This window comes from Cuculus canorus, chromosome 2, assembly GCF_017976375.1.
Source record: "Cuculus canorus isolate bCucCan1 chromosome 2, bCucCan1.pri, whole genome shotgun sequence".
Taxonomy (NCBI): Eukaryota; Metazoa; Chordata; class Aves; order Cuculiformes; family Cuculidae; genus Cuculus; species Cuculus canorus.
The window spans coordinates 132,720,025-132,745,909 of record NC_071402.1 but is presented as its reverse complement, the minus strand read 5'-3'; positions in this window follow the sequence as shown (position 1 = coordinate 132,745,909).

The following is a 25,885-nucleotide window of genomic DNA, read 5'->3' as shown; positions in this document are numbered from 1 at the left end:
TATTTGGGATAGACGTAATTTTTAAGAAGGAAAGAGTTAAAAGGTCTGCTCTATCAAGCACTATATAAACTCCAAAAGTCTTAGAATCACATTGTGAAACATCATCTTTTCTTCTGATCTTTTACAGATATTAATGCAGGATATCATAGATAGATAGATGAATTTATAAAGAGAATAAACAGCTTCACCGAAGTGTGAAAGAAAACACAGATTAGAGTAAAAGTTGCCTTCAAGGGGTTTGATAGAGACAGTACAAGTTTTCATAAATTAGGGCTAGTTATTGATCATAGAAACTATGGTGGCTAAGACTATGGATTATATGCAAATATATGTTACAAATGAACTATAATGCAAGTGGGAAAGACTTTTGAATTCTTTAATAAGTGATGGTAACTATCATTACGTTATTTTGAAGAGATTCTTCTTCAAAATTAAGAATGTTTTTACGTACTTTATTTTCTCTCAGTTTATTACTTGCTTTTTGCTTTTTTTCTATAACTTCAATATGTTTTTTATTATATTATCTCAAATAATATGTAGTTATTATAGACTATAGTAATTCTATTCTTCGTTCTATAGTAATATTTAGAATGTAGTTCTAGTCATGAGTAACTTCTTCTAGCAGAGGTCTAATTTGTCTTGTAAAGTCCTATGAATACCTTTGATGTTAACGAAAGCATAAATACTCATAATAAGAAAAAATAGTTGATCAAACTCAGGTCCTGGTCTAAAGGATACTGTAGATGGGTTAACAGAAAAATTATTGGGTAGTCAAAGGCCTATACCTCAAAGGACAAAAAATAAAGGAGCAGGTTTATGAACTTGAAACTAACATCAATTACCAGCACTGAAGAGGTAAATATTGCAGGACAGATTTGTACATTCAGTTTTGGGTAAGCTGGGAAATACTTCCAGACCCGCACTGACCAGAGTTCCTCCTTTTTATCATGTGTAGTTCCAAGAGGCTCTGCTACCCCACTAAATGTAAAAGTGAATGGGTTCCTATTCAGTTACACTGAACATATAAGTATGAACTTTTTCTACTGAAAGACAGTTTTAAGTATAAATAAAGCTTGAGCTTATCCTTCCTTTAATCCCACCTTTGTCTCAGTTGCCTAGATATGGCTTAATGAATCAGTAGCATTCTGCTGCACACCTTTCTTGAAAAAGATTAGGCTCCAATGACCCATTCCACTTTGAAATGTAATCACCGTGATAGGGAGCACTGAGGTTCTTTGCAGAAGAAAATTATTCTCTCTGGTATACTTTGGTACTTCAACCATATAAGTTCCATGGCCTTAATAAATAAGAATGATTCTGCAGTCAAGAGAGAGACATGGTCTTACTTTCTAGGCGTTCCAAGGACTTGCTGTCTTCGGCAACATTGTTTTCTTTTTTTTTTTAATATTAGAAGTCATAATATTTTTCCTAATATGGAGGACAGAGAGGATAGATTCCAGCCTGGCATTGTATAATTCTATGATCATCTCCATAACTACTGCTTTGGTGTCTGTGGGGAGAGAAAAATATGTACCACGCATTTTTGAACCTATGTGTGTATGTCTTGGGATATGCAATCATATCCAAGTTTAAGAAAACATTTTTATGCTCTTTACTTGAAATAAACCTCAATTGAAATACATTTCACTGTGTAGAGGAATTGTGTTTCTCTAAAAGAAAGATTACTCTCACAGGTTATTTGACTCTGTTTCTGAAAACACATTCCTTCTCATACCTCACTGAATACTGTTTCGTTCTCGCTAACAAACTTCTTTCATTCGAGTGTAGATTGCTTTTTAGTAATGTGCCACAAAAGGCTCATTATCACTGAAGAGTAAGAGTTTTCATTTTAAAGTCCCATATTCTGGCACACTTTTCCCATTCCCATCTGCTCATGTAAATCTGATAAATTAATAACTCTGCTAGAGAAAAGTTATTTACTTGATCTTTTGGTTAAGTAATTGTTGCCTCATTGAGTATTCTCCATTGTTTTCTGTCACAAACAGTATTTTTCATGAAGCCTGAAGTGCTATTAATTACAGAAGTGCTTCCAGGTGTCTTTGGCACTGTTTTATATAACACAATGAGAGGTTATCTCTGTGGAGTCAGAAAGTGGCTTCTGTATAAGAACTTCTATCCCTTTAGCCTTGTTAACGATCAAATGTCACTTTTCAACAATATAACAAGCTTTTTTTTAACTTCCTTTTTTTAACTGACCTAGAAAGAACCAAAATGTGTAGTATTTCTTTTATCAGGACAAGAGTGTGACTGGCAAGGAGAAACTTAATTACAAAGACAACCTATAATTCACACAAGATACTGAAGAGCACTAAGGAGTATGGCATTTGCTGCACAAGTCCTGGACTCTCAGAAGTTATATGAAAAATGTGTGTCACTCAGAACTATTATCATGCTTGCCATCAATGAAACCCTGAAAACAGAGAACTTGTAATCAAAAGAACTAATTTAAGTTGGAAAATCATTGAATCCAACTGTAAACCTAACACTACCAAGTCCATCACTAAACCATGTCCCTAAGCACCACATCTACACGTCTTTTGAATACCTCCAGGGATGGTGATTCAACCACTTCCCTTGGTAGCTTTTTCCAATGCTTCATGACTCCTTTGGTGAGAAACTTTTCCTGATGCTCAGCCTAAACCTCTCCTGGAACAACTTGAGGCTGTTTTCTCTTGTCTTGTGGCTTGTTACTTGGGAGAAGAGACCAACACCCATCTTGCTACAACCTCCTTGCAGGCAGCAAGGTCTCACCTCAGCCTCTTTTTCTCTAAACTGAAGAACCTCAGTTCCTTTATAGAATTAATTCTCTACATCATTTACCAGCCTTGATGGCTTTTTTTTGGATGTTCTCCAGCACGTCAGTGTCTTTCTTGTAGTGAGGGGCCCAAAACTGAGCACAGTATTCAAGTGTGGCCTCACCAGTGCTGAGTTCATCCACTTCAGAAAAAAATACTCTGTCATACTCCTGAATTTAAACTTTCTTTTTTTTTTTAGTTTATTTAAGTGGTGAGAATTTCTTCCCTTCTATATTTATGCCTTCATTCATAATGTTAAGCTATTAAACAGTACCCAAAATATTATTCACTACTCTTTCAGAGGTTTAACAGAATTACTGAAGTAAAACTGAATCTCAGAGGTGGGAATTCAGGCTATGCCAGCTTTTGTCTGGAATACATTAAGTTAACCCTTTGTGCTTCTGATGAGAAAGAATAAAAATATATTGATCACAAATTACATTCTAAAATTGCCAGATTAAAGGTTAATAACTAGTGTTTTGAAAATTAGTTTGAAAGACAATATCAGTGAACTGATCAGAAAAGCATTACAGATCCACTTTGTGTAAAATCTAGCAATGTACTGTGTCTGCAAATTAACGAATGTTTGACCAAGAAGAGTTATAGTGACTCTTCTGTAAGTCAAAATGACAGTCAGATTCCTACCAAATGAATTCATTATAGTCAGTGAATGAACAGCTAATGAATTTGGAATTAAGGATCTTTTACCTTAAAATTATCCATAGGGACATATCTAAGTAAAGTATTGGAGATTTTACTCAAAATGCAAATCAAATGAAAAAGGACAAGCAGGCTAAGCAGACAAAATGCACTTTTAATTCTTTGAGAGGCAGTGCTAGGTATAACAAAAGGAAAAGAAGAGTCTTTGGAATTACTTGATACATAAACAACTCTATAAGGTTATAAGTACAAGGTTGTTTTTTACCAAAAAAAAAAAAAAAAAAAGAGAGAGAGAAGGGGAAGAAAGGGAGCAGCTGACTCCTTTTGATTGTAAGATAGGAAGAAGTATCAAATTCTCAGTGAGACCTGGCTTTAGTGAAGATTAAATGTAAGTAGAAGATCTGTGACCTGGCTTTCAAAGGTCAGAGTTTAACACCAGGAATCTGGCATGATTATGTATTAAGAAGCTCTATAGCCATGTTTGCTCAGACTGGCTGATGGAGATGGAGATGAAGAATTGCATCTCTTCCCTCTGTACTGCTATCAGGATTAAGAAGCAGGGCTCCGCTTTAAAGTAAGACTATAGCAAACCATTTAGGCCAACTGTCCAGATTTAACAGTTTGTGATAACAACTTTCCTGAATAAGCAAAGTGATAAGCAGTTGTGGTAAGTGCACTCATGAAACAATAGAACAGTCTAAACTTACATTAAATATTTAAGACAAAGGAAAAATCTCCTTCCAAGAAAAAAACCCTGTAAAATTTCCGTTAATCCTGATACAAGCTTGCATAACTACACGCAATGGAAAAGCCAGAAAATAAGTCATTAAAGACTTCACTCCTGTCACTACATCAAATTTAAATGATCTCGAATAGGTCTTCCTTCAGTGAAAAGTGCTATTATGTCAATACGTACCAAACTAATTCGGGGCTGGATAGAAACAATGGTGATGAAAGGCTCTACGCTCAGAAAATACCAATTAATCAGAAGTCAAATATTTTGCTCCCATATGTTAATTTTTTTTTTTTCAAATTTTAACCTTAGTATAAAAACATTTTATTTAAAGAAAAATTAAACATGACATACTATTAAAAGATATTAATTCTTCTCAAAATCAGATCATAATTTTCAAGTTTCTAGATACAAAATTTTTTCACCAGTCTAAAATTGTTTGAAATCTCATTTTGGGGAATATTTTAAAGTATTTATTTTTATTTTGTTTCATAGAAACATAAAACCTGAAAGGACTTCACAAGTAGTAACGACTTCATCATATATATATAAAGCTCTCTGATAAACTAGAAAGACAGTTTATTTCCATTGCTTCAGGTTCTGGCTGAATTAGAAGTCCATTGCTTTGTCTATTATAAACCTTCTCTTTGTTTTTTGGCTAAAGTTTATTCATTATTTCTTTATATCCAGTTCCTATTGCACCTTCACCATCCTCCAGGCTACATTTCGGGGGAAAAAAAAGCAGTTTGCATGCCTTTCAAAAGACTGGAGAAGAGTGTTTAAAAATATGCATTCAGTACTTAAAAAGGCATTTATAATAAAGAAGAAATTTTCTATAGGTAAATTAGGAATGGTAAAAGGACTATGTGAAGAGTTGAAAGAAAATTTAAGAAAATGAAAATGCCCATAATGACTATCTAAGTGGGATCAAATGGTAAAATTTAAACTACTATCAGATGATGTTCACAACCAAGTTGGTTGGGTTCTTAAATTTCAAATTCTCTTTTTGCTTATTAAAACAAATAATTACAGTTTTCATCATGACTTTCCATATCTCTGGAGGCAACAGTCTCAAATTTTTCACTATTTTCTGCCTGAGAAGCTCAAATAATAATGGGAGACCCAACAACACTGCTCATCCATTCTAGGAGTCTCAGATGATTGTGCTGATGGCTGTGGCATTTCTTGGACTGAAATTCATTACATTATCACAACAGTTCAATAAATCAAAAGAAACATGTAGACCCCAAAGGGTAGAGGAGGTTCTTTTGAATACTGTTCAAGCTGCACTCTATGCATTAGAGCCAAAGGTCAAGGTTTTCCTCCCTCCACTCAAATGGTAAAACTTGAGGAGTCATTTCAAATGAGAAATGAAAAGCTACAAGCTGTGAGAATGCAGCAAAACACCATACAAATAGACTTAGAGGGCACAGGAAAAAGTACTTTGAGATCCTTCAGGTCTGGAAAAGCTCCAGCTGCAAAGAGAGGCAACTTTGTGACTCTCTATATAAAATAAAAAATCCACCAGATTTCTTAGACTTTATAATGGATCCATCTGTTCAAAAGTCTGCAGAATACATTCCCTGGAAATCATATAATTATTCAAGTTTATTATTTTGTGTCATGTATCATCTATAAGGAAACTCAAATTTTTAAGTGCCAGAAATCCTAGTTGTATTTGTATCTTTAAGGACTAGCACAAGATTGCACAGAAACTGTAGATTACTCTCTGCATTTCAAATCTCCAGACATCCTTTTTTTTTAAAACACAATTGAGAGAAATTAAGCAGAGATGGGTAAACCTTGGCCCAAAACTAGAACTGGAGTACTTGAATGAAGCTTATAAAACTTTATGTATTTTGATTGTATTTATTTCAAGAGCTGAAATTTGAGATTGATTTTTGACACAATACTCTAAGTTGTCTAGTACCATTTGAACACACCTGAATATTCTATCAATTTGGCATAGATAAGAACATGTAAAATGCTGAGTCCTTGGGTGATTATCTCATGGGAATTGTAAAAAGATGTTGCAGACACAGCCAAGAAAGAGCTCTCAGAAATTTTGTCTGCCTAAGTATAGTAGTCATATATATGAATATACAGACTGAAATTTTTAGGGACTTAGGAGGTATTCACATTTAGACAAGTATATTCTACAAAAAAATGTGGTAGACTTTCCTAACTACAGACTTGTGAGACTTATTCTGACATATTCTGCCTAGCCCTTTATTTGGAAACAACTGACCCATCACAGAGCTTCACAAATGACAAAATAGTAAGCCTGAGGCAAACACCTGGCACAATAAATTTCAATACATGTCATCAAAACTTGACAAAGACATATAAGCAACCTAATACAAGATTTTGTAATGGCAAGTGACAGTCAATTTTAATTATATGCATTGCTATCAACTCTACCTATAATTAACAGTACTCCGCTCTGTTGTTCAGCTGCATATTATTTTCCCATATTTATCTAGAATGAGTCACATAGGAATAAAAATAGATCAACATTCTCAAAGCAGAAGGTTGATGTACGAGGGCAGATGTGTCTGTATTTCCCCAAACTGAAAGACTTCATTTTGGCAGGCAATAAGTACTTGCTCAGCACTCTCTACTGGTTTGCCTAATTCTCATTTGACCCTTAGGACTGGTCTAAAATGTATATAACCTTTAACAATTTAGAACGGATTGTGGAGAAATAAAATCACTTTTCTGAACTTCCCTGGAGGGCATGAAACAGCACACTAGGTGAACATATTATGGGAGACAGGAGCTGCTATACAGTACCTACTCCAACTAATCAAGAGACAAAAATTTCAACTAGAATCATAGAATCATAGAATACTTAGCATTTGATGGGACACCTTCAAGATCATCTAGTTCCAACCCCATTGCCATGGGCAGGGACATCCCACTAGATCAGGCTGCCCAACGCCCCATCCAACCTGGCGTTGAACACCTCCAGGGATGGGGCAGCCACAGCTTCCCTGGGCAAACTGTGCCAATGCCTCACCTCTCTCATAGTCTCTGGACCCATACTAACAGTTCCATATCCTTCTTATGTTGGGGATTCCAGGACTGGACACAGTGCTCCACATGAGGTCTCACAAGAGAGGAATAGAGGGTCAGAATCACCTCCCTCGACCTGCTGGCCATGCTTCTTTTGATGCAGCCCAGGATGCTACTGGCCTTCTGGGCTGCAAGCGCACATCGACGGCTCATATGGAGCTTCTCATCAACCAGCACTCCCAAGTCCTTCTCTGCAGGGTTGCTCTCAATCACATCGTACCCTATCCTGTATTGTAATAGGGTATTTCCCTGACCCAGGAGTAGGACCTTGCACTGGCCTTGTTGAACCTCATGAGTTTCTCTCAGGCCCACTTCTCCAGCTTGTCCAGGTCCCTCTGGATGACATCCTGTCCTTCTGATGTGATAACTGCATCACTCAGATTGGTGTCATCTGCAAACATGCTGAGGCTACACTCGATCTCGCTATCAATATCATTGATAAAGACATTGAACAGCACTGGTCCCAGTACGGACCCCTGAGGGACACCACTTTTCATGGATCTCCATCTGGACATCAAGCCATTGACCATTACTCTCTGAATATGACCATCCAACCAGTTTCTTATCTACTGAACCATCCATCCATCAAATCCATATCTCTCTGATTTAGAGAGAAGGATGTTGGAAGGGGGAGGGGGGCATGTCAAAGGCTTTACAGAAGTCCAGAGAGATCATATGCGTTGGTTTACCCATGTCCACTGAGGTGGTTACCCCATCACAAAAAGCCACTAAGTTGCTCAGACAGGACTTTCCTCTGGTTAAGCCATTCCTGCTGCCATTAATCACCCCCTGTCCTCCAAGGGCTTTACCATGTCTTCTAGGAGGATCGGCTCCATGATCTTCCCAGGCACAGAGATGAGGCTGACAGGTCAGTAGTTCCCAGGGTCATCTTTTCTACCCTTTTTAAAAATGGGCACAACGTTACCATTCTTCCAGTCACCAGGGACTTCTCCTGACTGCCATGACTTTTTAAATATCATAGAAAGTGGCTTCGCAATCACATCTGCCAATTCCCTCAGCACTCTGGGATGCATTTCATCAGGTCCCATAGATTTATATACTTTCAGGTTCCTCAGGTGACGAATAAGATTCTCTTCTACTGTGGAAGGGCCTTTACGCCCCTGCTCACCTTCTTGCTGTACCATGACCCAGGAAGAGTAAGGAGGGCAGTTGCCAGTGAACACTGAGGCAAAATTTAAGTACCTCAGCTTTCTCCTCATCTATTGATACAACACCGTCATTTTCAACCATCAGTGGAAGTACGTTCTCTTTAACCTTCCTCTTCTGACTGACGTACCTGTAGAAGTCCTTCCTTCATCCACACCTCCTGTCCTTGCATGAATATTTTTTAACCATAGCAACTACATCCACTACTGTGAAATATCTTTTACGAAAAAGTAAGGTGTAAGCTTCTCTGCCCAGATCTCAAAACAGAGACAGACCTCAAAACTCTGTGATCGATAGACTCCTGTATATTTCCTCTTTTTAACTTCCTGGAAAGGCTGGTGACAGAGACAAACAGCCTTCCCTCCACAAAGTTACCTTGGCACATGGTATGTGTTTATCACTTGCCAACTCATTCATATCTATACATATTCAGAGGTTGTCTGGTGCACAGAATTTTTTCTTCTGTCATAAGATAACTTAAGGTTACATTCAGTTCTCTTTTGCAAAGGATTAAAGAATTGGCTAGAATCTAAGCCACTGATTCATTATTAAATTTTACCTTTTTTTTCTGTTTCTTGTTCGAGGCTGAATCTGGAACTGTAATGCTTAACAAAATAGAAAAAAAAAATCATAGGAATGTACTAATATGCTATGCTTTGAAACTTGAAATTAACTTCTGTGCATATAATCTGTTTTTCCATCACTGCTGGTAGTCAAAATTATATTGATTTTCTCTGCATACATTTGTCTGGAAACTTTAATTATGCTTTACCATCTCACCTTTGGGGAAGGCATAAATCATCTGGATTGTATCCCGCATAGAAATTACGCTGATAACTTGGTTATTTAAAGGGACTCAGGAAAGACCTTATGGCAGTGTCACTTAAAATATGTAACTAAAGTGTCATAAATTTTGAGTTTCTAGGAATTTTTGTGACATCATCACAAATGATAATGATGTGGTTATACATCATATACTAGAGAAATAATTGCATTCAAATTATGCAAGGAGAAGTATTTATATTAAAACAGGCAATTAGGTGTAATTACACTAATGATGTAAATGTGCAAGAAATAACTGAAATTGATTTGAAAAGGAGCTAGGGAAATGTACACAAATAAAACACATTTGATGGCTAAAAAAAAGCAAACCTCTCTGTTAAATGTTAAGTCTTAATTATGTATTAAGAACATAATGCAAAGAAATGCCCCAAGCTCATTTTTTCCTCCCAGAGCTCTTACTAAATTCTCTGCCCTTTAAGGAGAGTGAGAGATTACTTTTTCCCCCCAGATCTTTTCAGCCAGATGGAGAGGGAATCTCTTAAGAATGCTCTCCAAAACAAGTATCTGTGGCTATTTATGTGGTTATTCTTTATATAGTGTAACTAATTACACACATTTTTTTCACGTTTTCCCAAAAATAACTAAGATTTGTTATATGCAGGTATCTGGAATGTAATTCCTTACTTTCTTTGTTGGTATTTGCTTTCTCACCTGACCACTTCCTTATTCTTAGATCCCTGTCTTATATTCTTCTTTCCCTGTTTGCCACAAGATACTTGCTAAATCAAATTTATAAGAAAATCCTAATCTTCACTCCCTCACATATGCAGTTACCACATGACCTATAGTAAACCTTGAAGAATTTTCTTCTACTTGATTTTATTTGGATTTACCTTAAAAAGCATGAATATTTTCAACACAGTTTTGTTTCTGTGAATTACAGTTTAAACCAAATATGCTTGTGTGAAAAGCTTGTTAAGAAAGCAAAGGAATACTTAGCATTACAAACAGACTTTATAAACAGAGTAAATGATATGGAGGCAAATTTCTCAGTGCTTCACAACAATGGGTAAACTACATTTGTAATGCGTACATTGATAATTTTCTTTCATATTAAAATAAGCTGGAGTATAGCATGTATATGTGTGTATGTCTGAAAATGGTGTGCATGGGTGTGTGTATAGATATATGTGCATTCATACATATGTACAAATATGTTCCATACACACATACATGAACACTCAAAGAGTTTCTAATGAGCAAGTGGCCACTTCCACTCTGAATTATGAAAGTTTCTGATTCCATCCCTTAACTGTCAAAGCAGTTTTTGGCTCACCAGAATAGAAGGATTGTTCAGAAATACTACTGACAAGAACTCACCTAAGGGAACATCATCTTTATCCTCCTTTTGTGCTTCTGCTCTGGTCTGGGCACAATGAAATGCTTTTATATATTATGGAATATTACACCAAAAGATAATGTTTTTCCAATTTTACTTTATTCTAGACACATAAAAAGGTTATGAAGTCATGACATAATCATCAGTTCAAAAGCACTAGTAAATCTCAATATGAAACTGTCAGACATTATTTTAGGAAAATGTGATTGTATTTGTCTTTGAAAAATGTAACACAAACAGAAGTGATCTCTCAGCAGTCTTCAGATCTTGACTAGGGCTGTCCTGATACAAAATTGAAAAATTTAAGTTGCTAGTCTAGCCCTGATGTCCTTCACTGTCTTTTCATTTTCCAAACCTGAGAAATAAATGCACTATGATCCCTCTTCTGCACCTTTGTACTTCTCTTGTAAGCCTGTACTGCATCACTTTCCTTTACAGTTTACAGCTATTATATAAATTTTACTCTGTATAGGTATTTCACTAAATCTCATGGTAGAACAGAGGGTTTGCTTTTAGGTCAAATCTTTTTTCTCTAGTATTTTAAAAGCAAGGTTTTGTAAAATGGGAAATCGATATGCACATAATGTAAGAACATGTGTTGTAAAAATCAGCTGAACTTGGGGTCAGCAAGAGTTGCTAAACATTAGATGTCTATTCCTCATCCATCTGTGACCCCTTTCCTCTCTATCCACCTCTGAGAAAAGTAACCAACTTCAATAACGTTGGAAAATAGGAAAGAAATTACAAATCTAGTTAAAACATCTCAAAAGCTCTGTCAGCTGGCCTGATGCACGGATCAAAACTTGTCTACTTACTGAAATAAAGGCAACAAAATTCCTTTGTTAAATACTCAACTTGGCAGCCATGAGTTGGTTGGTAGTTACCAATTATTCTCAGAATAAACGCCTTCTATACTGCCCATGTGAGTGTGAAAGAAAGAGAAAGAGGAAGGCTAAGTGGCAGAAGACTCAAATCTATAGAAAGCCAGGTTACTTCACTGACTGTAAAGTTTAACTACTGCTTGTGACTCTTGTTATTGAAGTGCTGTTACCTGTTACTTATCCTTTCTATAGGATTTTCAAGTCTTAACAGATATATAAACCTGTGTCTTCAGAGTAAGGTTTCAATTCTAGCACAACACGTTTTCTGTGTGCATAAGAAAGTTGAATCTAAGTCTACCATTGAAACATTCCAGACTAAAGCAATTTTTTAAATAGTGTAAGTTAAGACACATAACGGAATAAACAGCATGAAAGACAAACTGAACTGCCAATCCTTTCCCAAACCTTGTAAAGGTGGCATAGTTCAAACTGGTACACAAGTTTTTATATATTTTTATGCATAACTTTCATTTTTTTGCTTAAAAGAAAATGTAACTAAGAAAAGAATTCTTATCCACTTCTACTTTACTAACCACCACCTGTGAAATTGTATGTTTGTGAAAAGTACAAGAGAAAAAAAGCAAATATTTCCTAAGAGTTCATTTTATTTAAATCTCTTTAATTCAGGAATAATACAAATTAAAAGACAAATGAAAAGAAATTGTGATAACAGAAACTAAAGACAAAGAAAATTACTGTATAAATGTAAGTGGATTTGAATTTGAATAGCTTATTTTAAATCTGAAACTATTCTACCTCAGAGGTTTTCTTTTTCAATGAATATACAGCCAGATTATGGAGAGGCAAAGAATGATTGATGGGAAAACAGGGATGCATGGAAAAAGAACAAAAAAGTGCTACATTTTGCCATTTGTGCCTTCTCTTCATAGAGCCTAGTAGTGCTGAAAGGAATTGACAAGACTGTGACTCAGGCAAACTAATAGGCTAGACAGCCACTGCTTATTCCAGACTAACTCTTATTTATTTTTAAATTAAGCTGATGAAATGTTACAATTGTGACATAAATGGACAAAAAGAATGGACGCTATTTGTTAAAGTTAGAATCTCTTACCCTTTTATAATCAGAGCTTAGTGCTGCCCTCTGACCTCCAAGCAGAGTTCACAATATAGTTGGTGAAATTAACTATTTTGCACATAAGTGGACTGTCAAATCACTATTCTGTTTCATAGAGAGATGTGAGTTCTCATTGTCCTCTCTTTTATCTCACAGGCTAAGTTACCTGGTAGGTCAATTTCAGCTGAAGCTGACATAGAGTGTGCTTCATATCATTTCATTTGTGAGTGTCATACATATCTCAGCCTCACTAAGACAGATAGAAAACTGACACTAGGTGAAAGATAGTGAGGAACAAAACTGATCATACGAATGGCTCTCAACAATTCCGGGTAAAGTTCTTCTTCTGTTATGTTCCTTTCTTTTCTATTCTTTTCAGATCCAATAGCCCCAAAAGATTTAATCAGAAAAAGGATCAGCAGAAAGCAGTTGTTTATTTTAGACTCTGCAGAAGATAGGTCTAAGTATGGTGACATATACTGTAGAATTCTTTACTGCTTGCAACGTTAACAATCTTTCAACCACTGAGAAATTCAGTAGTATGATGTTGCTAGGAAGTAAGGTATGAAAAGAAAATGGCAACAGCATCCGCATTTGAATAAAAACTGTGCGGGAGCACTCTGTCATTTAATAGTTGACTAGTTAGAATGATTTTCTGGGAGGTTAGATGACTTGGTCTCCTGTTTTTAATGACTGAGCAGATCACGGTTTAGCTCCAGTAAATGCCAACTTGTTTGCTATTGTAATTTCATGACTTTTGACCAAACCTCAGAAACTTAAATGTCTATGATTGGTTAAAAGTCTGAACTGAAGTCACTTCCATCCCAGGAGCATTCTATGAGCACTTGGTTAAAGGGAGAAAGGAAAGCAGAAATATCTTTTAGAAATTCCCTTTCTAAAGAAAGAGTGACATGCAGAGAGCATCTACAGCTGTGATGCACAACCAGAGATGAAATTTCAGATGTCTTTTTACCAAATGCCGTTAATGTTTTTGTGGAGTCCAGGTAAAGGTTAATCTTTTCTCATCATTTATTTCTTATGAGGTAGCTTATGAGGATTCCTTTTGTCCTCCTAGTACATGATCAGTCTGAATTGGTTTACTTCCTAAACGCTCCGGGACGTCAAAGTCTAACTTTGGGTTCTACAGGGTTTTTTGTCACTTATTGCTCCATTTCATGTGCTGAGACTAGCTGTTTAAATGTGATTGCAATTCTTTTTTTTCTTGTTTTTCCCCTAAACATATTGGTTACAGGGCAAACCTCTCTTTCAACATCTGTTCAGCATATTACTCATATGTCCAGATTTTCCTGCTCACTCAGCGTGTTATAGCTCATTACAATATACTAAATATTCCTCCAGAGCAAGCAGAGGGTTTTCACAGTCTCCAAGTCTGCTGGTTCCAACTACAGATGGTCCTAAATCCAAAACTCTTGGTTTTGACCACTGTGACTTCACATGTGATTTCTCTTCTGTGCGGTTATGCACTGCAATCATACTACCAAGGTAAAGTGGCAAATAGAAAGGTCCATTACATCATGTCATAGTACATGTGGCAAAGAATCATTATTCCACTGAGCTACACAGCATTCAAGCTGACAGAATTTCCCGTTTAGACAACTTGTAGAGCAGTATGAGAACAACAATTCAAATAATTTTTCACATATTCTTGGTTTGATTTCATAAAAAGACAATGTTTGTGTCAGTTTTGTCCTTTCTTGCTTACTATTCTTTGCTTTACCTAAACTATCGGTCAGCCTCAATCAAATCTTAAAAAGTGCCAGGAAGTGCTCTGAAAAGTAAGTTCTTACAAGCAGTGTGAAAAACAGAATTTGCCAAGCAGACAAGAAAAATACATTTTTTTAAACATAACAGAAAGATCTTTGCTTGTGAACATTTGTATGTTGTAAAATCTGCTTGGAAAAAACTAACTGGCCAAGCACCATAGTCAGATAACCCTTCGAGTTAACTTGAGTTGCTCAAGATAAACTACGGTAAATAATATCTCTTTGCTATACATTTAAGCCAGGTGTTGCAGAGAAATTGTTACTGCAAAATACTGTGTGGAAAGCACAGTACAAAATACTGTGTGAAAGTGGAGGAGGTTTGTATTAATTATTTCTCTTATACATGGAACGGTTGTATTTATTCAGTTTCTCATGTAATACCAGTAGATCCAGATTCAGCACCAGCTACTTGCAGGAACAGTTGAAATGCAAGTAAATTAAAGTATACTAGATATCGACTACTAAGTGTAGAGTTCTGTACTGGGTTTGCCTGAGAAAGAAATAATTTTCTTCACAGTAGTTGTATGGTGTTATGTTTTTGATTTGAGATTAAAATAGTGTTGATAATTGTCTCCCATTTGTTTCCCCAGATATTATAACTGTTACAAGTGATGCAGCCCTGTTTTCCTGGGTGCCTGAACACCTGCCTGCTCGTGGAAAGCATTGAATGAATTTCTTATTTTCCTGTGTTTGCAGGTGCAGCTTTTTCTTTACCTATGAAACTGTATTTATCTCAACATATCAGTCTGCACATTTTTACCCTTCCAACTCTCCTCATCCTGCTGGGGAGGAGTGAGTGAGCAGCTGTTTGGAGCTGAGCTGCCCACCTGGACTAAACCATGACAACTTCTCAAGAAGAATGTAAGCAATTACATGACGACACACAATATTTTCATTGTTTATTCTTCCAACTACAGAGAAACATAGCTTTAGTCATGCAATATTTTTTGAGTTATCTTTATTTTGGTTCGCTACCTAAGCCAAGACAATGTTTGTTAATTTTTGGTTTGCTTTTAGACTTCTAAATAATCGTAAATTCTAATCCACACTATGTTTCATCTGATAAGTTACAATGTACTGCATAGTACAAAGGAAAAAATTATTGTTATGTACAATCTATACAGTGAGGCTGAAGCATAACCTTAACCTTAAGACTTCCAAGTATAATTTGCAGCTGAATTCAGTATTTGTGTGCCTCTACAGATTCTGCTGAAAATGTTGTTAGGAAAGAAAAATTGCCCTTTCAGAATTCTTAGAAATTTATGGTAGCCTGTCTGCCTTGCATCTGTTCTTCTCCATTATTGTTTTTGGCTTTTCTTTTATTGTCTATGCTCTTGACAACATGACCATCTGTATCTAATGATACCAGCTAAATTAAAAGGGAGAATCCCTGAAGAATAAGGTTGTTTTCCTATGTTGTCATCATTTCCATGACTTATTCTGTATGTATGCATTTTGCTTCATTAAATATATTATTTGAAGAAATGTAATATATATGAAAGGGTCCTAAATGAAATGTGCTGGAAACAAATCTCGAGAATCCACTTTGAACCCACTGCCATGTATAAGTGTGCAGCTATGTAATCCACTGAATATCTAGAAAGTCTCAAGCATTCTTTTCCACATCGCTTTTACAAGGAGTTCTGTGTATCCAAAAACATTGTAGAAGGTGCTGAATTTGACATATATAATTGAAATTACAGAATATATCAGCTATAATTCCTTCTATATGACCTGGAAATATCAACCTCACAGAATACTGCCTGAAAGTTAGCAAGTAGTTCTCCTGTGGTTTTCAGGTAATAAATACATAATTTTATTAGACATAGTGAAAAAAATGCACAGATTTGGGAAATCACTCTTTGGCATACAAGAGAGTAGGATTGCACAGATATGCGAGTATCTATGTATGGTGATTTTTTTTTTTTAATCTAAGATCCTGAGTGCTTACTGTAAAATGATGATTTGTGAAAATCACAGAATAACAGCAAATCTAAAATGCATCCATTGTTTCTTATCAGTTCACATAATTCCTCCACCATGATATAAGCTGAAGTAATGAGGTTACAAGGCATAAAAATCACACAGGCCAATAATTCTAGCTGTGGTCAGATGATTTACTCATCAGCATTGGACTACATATGCAAAGATTTTGGCCATTGTGTTCCCAGCTGGCAGCTACCACTAACATCTGGGCCATTAACATCAGAATTGGTAATCTAGAGAATTGTTCCTTCTATCGCTTCCAGCTAATACTGGACTTCAATTAGTGCTCTTCCAAACCCACCTGCAAAAACGTCTAACAACTTCAAATATCCAAATGTTACAGATTGTGGAAGGTTACATGAACAGAAAATAAGATCACAGTTTATTTATTACTTGGAATATTCTGTAGGTTCTGAGCAGAGAAATCATTCTTTCCATTAACCCTGTGGTGACATTTCCTCAGAAACAGAGCTCAAACAATTTTATCAGATGTTTCCTGAGCGCATGTCTGAAGATAAAACCAGAAGATCTTAAAAGTAAACAACAAAAAATATAACAGTCACTTCTTTGTCAGACAATTTCGCTCCTCAAGAACCACTTTTACTGTGAGACAGCACTTAAAAAGCTAGTGCAGAAGCCAAGGATAAGTGGTTATTTATAGTGTTTTCTTTCATTCAGCTAACAACAATATAAAAATCTTAAAACTCACAGATTATTTAGTCAAGAGGACTCATTACATTGCCTACAAAACCAACTTTCTCAAATGAACCCATCATTGTCATTTTCCCCTGCCCTCTTGCTATGCTTTTTAAGCTCTTTGCAGTCTTCATGTGTTTAGTTTTAAACTAAATGTAAACATAATGGAACTGCAATTGTGAATTTTATGATGTCACAGGGCCTAGAGATTTCATTTCTCCTAGAAATACTTAGTAATTAAAATAACAATGCTATACCACAAAAAAATGCTTTGTTATTGTTAAAAATATATTATTAAAATAATGTCATACTACGTATCTCCTGCCCATCAGTGGCACTGCTGTCCTGCTCTTCACTGAAATCACTTGCTCAGGTAGTATAACTGTATACATTAAAGCGGAAATCACAGAATCGCAGAATCACAGAAGCACTAGGTTGGAAAAGACCTCCTGGATCATCAAGTCCAGCCATTCCTATCAACCACTAAACCATGCCCCGGAGCATCTCATCCACCTGCCTTTTAAATATCTCCAGGGATCTTGACTCAACCCCCTCCCTGGGCAGCCTCTGCCAGTGCCCGATGATCCTTTCTGTGAATTTTTTTTTCTGACGTCCAGCCTGAACCTCCCCTGGAAGAGCTCGAGGCCAGTCCCCTTTGTCCTGTCCCCTGTCACTTGGGAGAAGAGGCCAGCACTCTCCTCTCTACAACCTCCTTTCAAGTAGGCGTAGAGAGCAATAAGGTCTCCCCTCATTCTCCTCTTCTCCAGGCTCAACAACCCCAGTTCCCTCAGCCGCTCCTCGCAAGACTTGTTCTCCAGCCCCTTCACCAGCTTTGTTGTTCTTCTCTGGACACGCTCCAGAGCCTCAACATTCTGAGAAGCCTGATGTAAGCACATATTTGTGGATATGTTAAACCACATGATAAGTGGAGGAGTTAATGAAAGCATTTTCTTCCAAAAGGTCTTGAGCTCTGTACTTGTCCAAACTTTGGGATTTTGAAGCCTTTTATTTTCAAACCTTGGTTCATCATTTTTAAATTGTATCTTCATTAATTGAATCACTTAAGTATCAAAAGGAAGTAGATACCCATTCAGTGGATATGTACCTGTATCTTAAGAGTTTATGTGCACATAGGTTTCTTCGTTGTCTCTTTGATTGTCCAGTAGAGTCAAGAAGAAAAAAACATGAATAAGGGATAAAAGCTATTGGACTTCTGAATATCTTGTGTTAATTTTTATCTATCTTGATGTTAACCCTAATATCAATGTTTGCATACCGTTATAGGGCAATTAATGATCTCAAGAGAAACTTAGAACATGTTGGAGGTGTGGACAATGACGGGATAAACTTAATAACACTTTTATCTTCGATATTTTTGCTTAAGAGTGATTCTTTATTATTTCTTTCTCCTCCACTTCAACACAATTTGAAAGGTTCCAGTTGCAAACAGCTCAGACAATTACATGAAAGCCTCAAAGTAATTTGGTTTATCCTAAATAGTGCAGCTACATAACATGTCTCTCCCTCTGAAATAACAAGATACTTACACTTTGAACTTGAGACTTGAGTGAAGTAGAACACCATGCTGAGAATTTGAATTCCTGTAATTTGATTTCAGAACAGTACATTCATTTCATTTGCAAGTGTACAGAAGACAGAATGTTGCAGTCAATTATGGTCAGATGTGTAGGAATTTGTTTCAACTGGTGAAATAAACTGTGTGATGATTCCAATGTGCATGAAAGACACGTACAGTACCACGTTGCCACATATGGTGGGAAAAAAAAAGAAAAAAGAAATTATTCAGTGGCAAAAATGAGACCTTGTATGTAGAAAAAAAAAGTACATTTCTTAGCTCTGAGGAATCCTGATGTGGACATTCTGCCATCTGCCATACTCCCATTGCTCAATAAATCAAATTCCTCTTAACTAATAATGAAGGCAGCCGTAGCTGCCAACAAAAAAGGAGAATATTTTTCTGTGCTAAAAACTCTTTACATGTCTTATCATGACAAAATAGCTTTGTTCAGCTTGTCAATAAAAGCATTGATGACTTTGAACTGGTAAGCAAACTGAATGGCTTCATGCTTCTTTATTTTCACAATTTGGGGTATCTGAAGTTTTTTTTGTTATTTTACTGATGTCTGAAATGTATTATTATAAACAAACAACAACACAACAGGAAAAAAGAAGTTTCCAGACAAGATAAATGGATGGAGATTTACCAAATCCTTTGTTACTAATTTACCAGCTGTTAACCTGACTCTTTATATAGACAGTACAAAAGCAAGGCCAAAGCCCTTGTATGAGCAAGTCAAGTACTTTAACTAATGGCTGACTTCTCACTAGCTTGCTCCGCTACTTTGGGATATAGATTCCAGAGGGAATCAAGGCCCTATCTTTCTGAACAATATTTCTTTGAAGGTGGATGGAACAGCATCTTTTAACACTAATTGACTAGTGCTATAATCAGTCAAATTATAGTATGAATTGTATTAACGCTAATTACAGTGGAGAAAGATGATCTTGAGCCAACAGTACAAGACTAAGAGTTAAGGAGATTCAGATGCTCTTTCCATCTTTGCCAATGATTTTCTGTGTGCCCTCAGGCAAGTCATATGAGCTCAGTTTACCATATATTTTGCTTGGCAAACTTATTTACCAAAATTTTTATTTCTTATGTTGCTGCTTCAAATTTGTTGGCAACACTTGGAAACCTTAAAGGTACAACAGAGCTAGTAGGATTACTTTGCTTTATAGGGATGTTGCACCTATGCACCATTGTGTGTGAGAAACAAGGGCCATGTATCAGTTAATCTATCTCCAAAAGGTTCCTATGACTGAAAACATTCCAGTGATGTCTTTAATTCTTTCTCTAGAAAGATAAAAATATAATTGATAAGTAGATATCTGTTATACAGCAAAGTATCAGGTGTTGTCACTTCGACATGTCTTTGCACCAACTATTTATGTTCTCCAGTTTTTAGAAGCTGAGTAGGTTTCACTTTAATGTAAGTACCAGAACACGGAATTGAAGACTTCCTGAGTTCTTCCCCATTCAGTCACATCATAGTAAGTGGCATAATTTAATCCTTTCTATTAAAACACTACTTGATTTCCTCAATCAGTTTTCCCTTTTTGTTCTAACTGCAAAGAAGGATGAGTGAAAGCCCTGCATTGTAGCAGTAATTAATTTTTAGTAGCCTTTGTGTTTGAATTCCCTAGAAGCTGAAAAGATTATTTGCATTGCTACAGAATATCAATTAGAATTTTGGACTGTACAGAGTGCATAGCAAAAATTGTACTTTCTCTATAAAGGCCCATATGTGTCAGATAGGATGGAACAACTTCATTACATGATGCTTGGTGAGCATGAGAAGAGTTACTAGTGTCTCCTGGAAATGAGATGTGAATCTCAATAGACTGACAACTGACAATGACAGGAACAGACAGCTGAAAGTTTAAACTGCTTGTTCCAGACATCTGATTATCTTGGGTCTCATAATCCTTTATTTTTATAGAATATTGAATGGCTATAGGTAGACTAATAAGAATTAAATGCAAGAAATGGCTTAAGCTTTCCAAATATCTCTCACTATGTGGCAAAATCCAGAGGAATTTTAGCTCTTCATTATTGAGAGCTAGCTGAATAATGTCATGTAAAAAGAGAACATCCTTCCTAATATTACAAATAATTTCTCAGACCAAAGAGAATTGTCACATGGACTCTGAGAAATAAAAATCCCGTTTCTAATGATTCTCTTTTTCAGTATGTTATTCTTTAGGTCTGAACCACATAGCTTCACACTCTCTGTGAAATATATAGTTACTTAATTCCTTTAAAAATTAACAGATGATGTCAATGTCAATATGATAGCTGACTTTGAAAATTCACAGAGCAAATTTAAATTTATTCTCCACCCTGAAGATAAATTTCACATTCATATTTACAGTACAATTATGCTTATTTGAAAACTATTTACTCTCCAGCTAGATTTACTAGATGCAATAGCAGTAAGAGTTTTAACTGAACAAATTAAATTATTATTTTCCTAGAAATTGAATATTTTTCAAATGTTCTCCAAACCAAGATGTTTTAGTGTGATAAGTAAACACTTGAAATATATAAACAAGTAAATGTAATAAGACATAATAAACCTAAATAGTTACAGCGAAAACAGACTTCAAGATTTAATTGAAGAAGAACATAAATGTCAAGATTTATTATACTGACTGCAACAGGCAACAACAAAAGCTACAACAAGATTTTAGTTATTTGAAACTTTCTAAGATTTGTGTCTTTTTGGATGGGTGTTTCTATGCCTGGCTTTCATTTCAAAGCAAACATGTTTCAAAACCATGAGAGAGAGATGATTGTACTTTTTTTCATAATTTGTGTTTCTGGAGGTCATAGCAAAATACCTTCTCAGTTCTTGATATTGCAACTTAACATGGTCTTTTCTGTAAAGAACAGGACATTATTTAATAAGTTTTAGAAATCTGGATATAAAATGAAAAGACATGCATATTAAAAGTATTTGAGCTCATTGTGATAAAATACATTCAGTTATCTTATTGTGATAAGAGTCTTCTGTTGAATTATCACTCCTATAAGTGGATCTATTTAAGCTTCTGGGTTAAATGCCAACACACTACAATAGTAATCACAACGAACTACTGATAATCTTGGAGCAAAACATTTGAAAAAGAAAGACTTAACACTTTCTCCTTCAATTTAGGAACACTTAATCTCAGGTGTTTCCCAACAGCATATGAAATTCTGAATTCACTGATTTTATAAGTGTAAACAGATCTTTAGTCTGGTCTCTGATAGGTTTGGCCAAAATATAGTCAGATTCAGATTCATAATCTACATTTAATTAAAACTTTTACTTGACTTTAAATGCTATATAAATTTTTAGTCTTTTTAAATCCTTACATACTGTATGTCAAGGACAGAAGATATTAGATACGGATTTTACCTGCTTGACACCTTTAAGACCCAACTGTCTTTAAAGTTTGAGAGTTTCTTTGCATCTGTTACAAATTACTCTCTCCAAATACTACTGTCCATTAGGTAGTAGAGGAACATAGAATTACCACATTTTATATCTGATTTTATGTGGGTTTCAGTACAGAAGACCTTTGAGCAGAGTATCTTGATGGATTATGGTGCTTTAAGATGTCTTCTATAATTCAGTATTTTTCTGGTGTGTTTTTTCGGAAAGACTGCTCATAATGGAGAGGCTTAATAAATAATGATATTGATGGTTATTATTATGCAGTAGGGAATGCTAAATATGGGAAAGCTGCTTCTGTTGCCCCCACAAGTGCAAAAGCTGGCCAAAATCCTAATAAAAAAAAAGGAAAACTTTTAATATAAGAAGCCTTCCTATTAAAATGGGGTGAGAGGGAGAAAGGGAGAATTTTTTTTCAGTTTGTATATTATATTAAAACTAAAATGAGACAGTTTCTCTTTTTGGTTCCGATATAGATTTTCCTCTTTGTGGTCAAGACCCCAAAATTATTTTCATACATTTCTAAATCTGACATAGCAATGTTTATTTTTAACACAGACTGACATGTTTGAAAGTTTTTCCAGTGAAAGATGGCCTTTCTTCTAAAGAAACATGTTGACTGGAAAAAACACAGGAACAGCTTGCTCAGAGATTATCCACCTTCTGACATATTCAAAACTCACATGGACACAGGCCTGAGCAATATGTTCTGGATCGTAGTGTTTGTACTAAAGATCCCATCCAGTCTCAACTATACGGGGATTCTATGAAATGCAAACTTTAAGTTCTCTTGTGAAAAAATTAAAAGCCAACAAGCTACCTGCTTTCAGCTAGAAAGTGTGGAAAACCTCTGAGGCACATTCTCAATGAAAACTAAGCATTTCTATTATTGCAAAATTTTTCACAAGAAGATAAACTTCCCCTTACTAGCAACATTTACTGAGCTTTTATCATTTTCACGTTTTCCTGTTTAATTTTGGCCTCAAGGCCACAGGCATTCACTTACAGTAACAGCAATACATATATACTCTGTGTGCATATTTCATGTTCATTTCCTTTTCAGTATATCTCCAACTAAGCCTTCATATAATTAACATATATGACTACATTTAAAATGCTATTTCTAGCTGAGAATCTACAGTATCTTGAAAACCTTAATTAGATATAGAAACAATTCAAAAATTGCATAGGTCAGAGAATTTTATATGGGCTACCACCTAACAGAAAAACACAGAAGGACTAACCATATTTAATAACAAACCCTTTTGAATTTAACTGGAGTGTGATAGAACATTTAAGCAGCAAGTGAAGTCTGAAACATATTTTATTTTCCATCAAAAGTTTAAAGGAAATATGTCTATCTGTTATGGTAGCTGAGCTAGATAGGTCCATTTCTATCATTAGAGATGTGCACATTCTCTTTTAATGTCAGCAGAATAGCTATATATACCATTGATTTATCAATGTGTAGAACAACCAGTAATGGCAGTAAGCAGAAACAGTTTTTGAGACGGAAGACATAATCCCTTAAAAAGAAAAAATAAAAACTGTGGCAGAGATCACAAACTGTCAAACAGGGTCCAGCTATAATAAAACATGATTTTGTCTATATTCAAGATCAAAAGTTGTTTATACAACTAGCAAGAGACATGTTGGGCCTCAAAGAGCTGGTGTCAAACACCATCCAAAAATATAAGTAAAGAAACATGACCGTGAACATCATCAGCATACAAGCAATAAAACCACAGGCTTTTTAGTTCAGGCTCTCAGTGGGCTTAGTACAGCTGCCTGTTCAATATGGCACTTTGCCTATATTAGAATATAAGGCCATTGTCAATTCTAGGTACGTACTTCATTTCACTATATTGCAAGCTATTTGCAACAAAAGTCCTTCACTACTGTTTTCACTTGAATAATAAAATAATGGAATGTCCTGAATTGGAAAGGACCCACAAGGATCATCGAATCCAACACATATTTCTGCACAGGATAACCCCAACATTCACACCATGTGTCTGAGAGCTTCTTAAATATTCTTATATCCCTGGGGATCCTGTTCCAGTGCTCCATCACCCTCTGAGTGAAGAACCTTTTCCTAACAGTCAATCTAAACCTCTCCAGGCACATCTTCCTGACATTCCCTCAGGTCCTATCATTGATCACCAGAGAGAAGAGATCAGCCCCTCCTCCTTCTCTTGTAAGGAAGCACTAAACTGTGATGAGGTCTCCCCTCAGGCTTCTCTTCTCCAGGCTAAATAGACCAAGTGACTTTTAGCCACCCCACATATGACTTCCTCTTCTAAACTCTTCATCAACTTTGTAACCCTCTGCTGGACACTCTCCAGTAGTTTTATATCCTTTTTATACTGTAGCACCCAGAACTGCACACAGTACTCAAGGTGGGGCCACATCAATGTGGAGTAGAGCAATCACCTCCCTCAATCAAGTAGCAATGCCATGCTTGATGCACCCCAGGACATCGTTGGCCCTGTTGACTCCCAGGGCACATTGTTGACTTGTGTTCAAGTTGCGTCAATCCCTGCAGAACCCATCTAGTGGCTGATCACCAGCACAAAGTAACCCCATTTACTATGATACTTTGATCCTAACCCATTAACCAATTGCACATAAGCATTTATCCAGCTGTGTGCTGGACATTTTGTTTACGAAGATACTGTGAGAGACAGTATTGAAGGCTTTACTGAAATCGAGAGTCATTACTTCAACTGGCTTCCCTTGGTCAACTAGGTAGGTAAGCTTGTCAGAGAATGACAAGAAGTTTGTCAAGCAGGACCTTCCCCTTATGAACTCATGCTGGCTGAGACCAATGACTGTGTGTCTTTTAAGTGTTTTTCAATAGTTCCCATAATAGTTCTCCATAATCTTACCAGGCACTGAAGGTGGAACTAACAGGCCTGTAGTTACTGGGGTCATTGCTGCTGCCCTTCTTGAAGACTGGGATGTCTGCTGCCTTCCAGTCAACTGGTACCTCTCTAGATTCCCAAGAGCTCAGAAAAATAGTTGAGAGAGTCTTTGCTATGGCATCAGTCAGCTCTTTAAGTACTCTAATATGAAACCCATCAGGCCCCATTGACTTATAGGGATCCAGCTGGGGCAGCAAATCCTGCACAAGTTCAGGGCTGATTGTGAATTAATCATTCTCACAGCCTTGGTCCTCTAGCCTAGACCTCTGGGGGTGCCCAAGCCCATCATTGGTGTTGAAGACTGAATTGAAGAAAGCATTAAACTTCTCTGCTTTGCCTATATCCCTATTTATGACGTGTCCATAGTCATCAAGTAATGGGCCAATGTTATTTCTGTCCTGCCTTTTGGAATTAACATATTTTAAAATGTCCTTTTTATTGTCCTTCACAGTCCTGGCCAGCTTGAACACTAATTGAGTTTTGGTCGCATTAATTTCTGCCCTACAGTGGCAAACAGTATCCCTGTAGTCCTCCCACGTCGGTTGTCCTTATTTCCGCTGGCCATACACCTTCTTTTTATGCCTTTGTTCCAGTAGAAGATCCCTGCTCAACAAGGCTGGCCTTCTGCCCTTCCTCCTTGACTTCCAGCATTTCTGAATTGCCTGTTCCTGTGCTCTTAGGAGGGGGTGCTTAAAACACTACCAGCATTGATGGACCCCAGCACCTTCAGAAGCTTTTTCATTCTGTTATGCAAGTTCATTGTACATATGCATTGCTAAAAGCAACTGACTGAGAGGTTTGGTTTTGTTTTTTTTTTCAAATTAAGTGTGAAAGGTCACAAAGAGAAAAGAATCTTAATGCAAAAGAAGTTGCAGGAAAGAGGCAGCT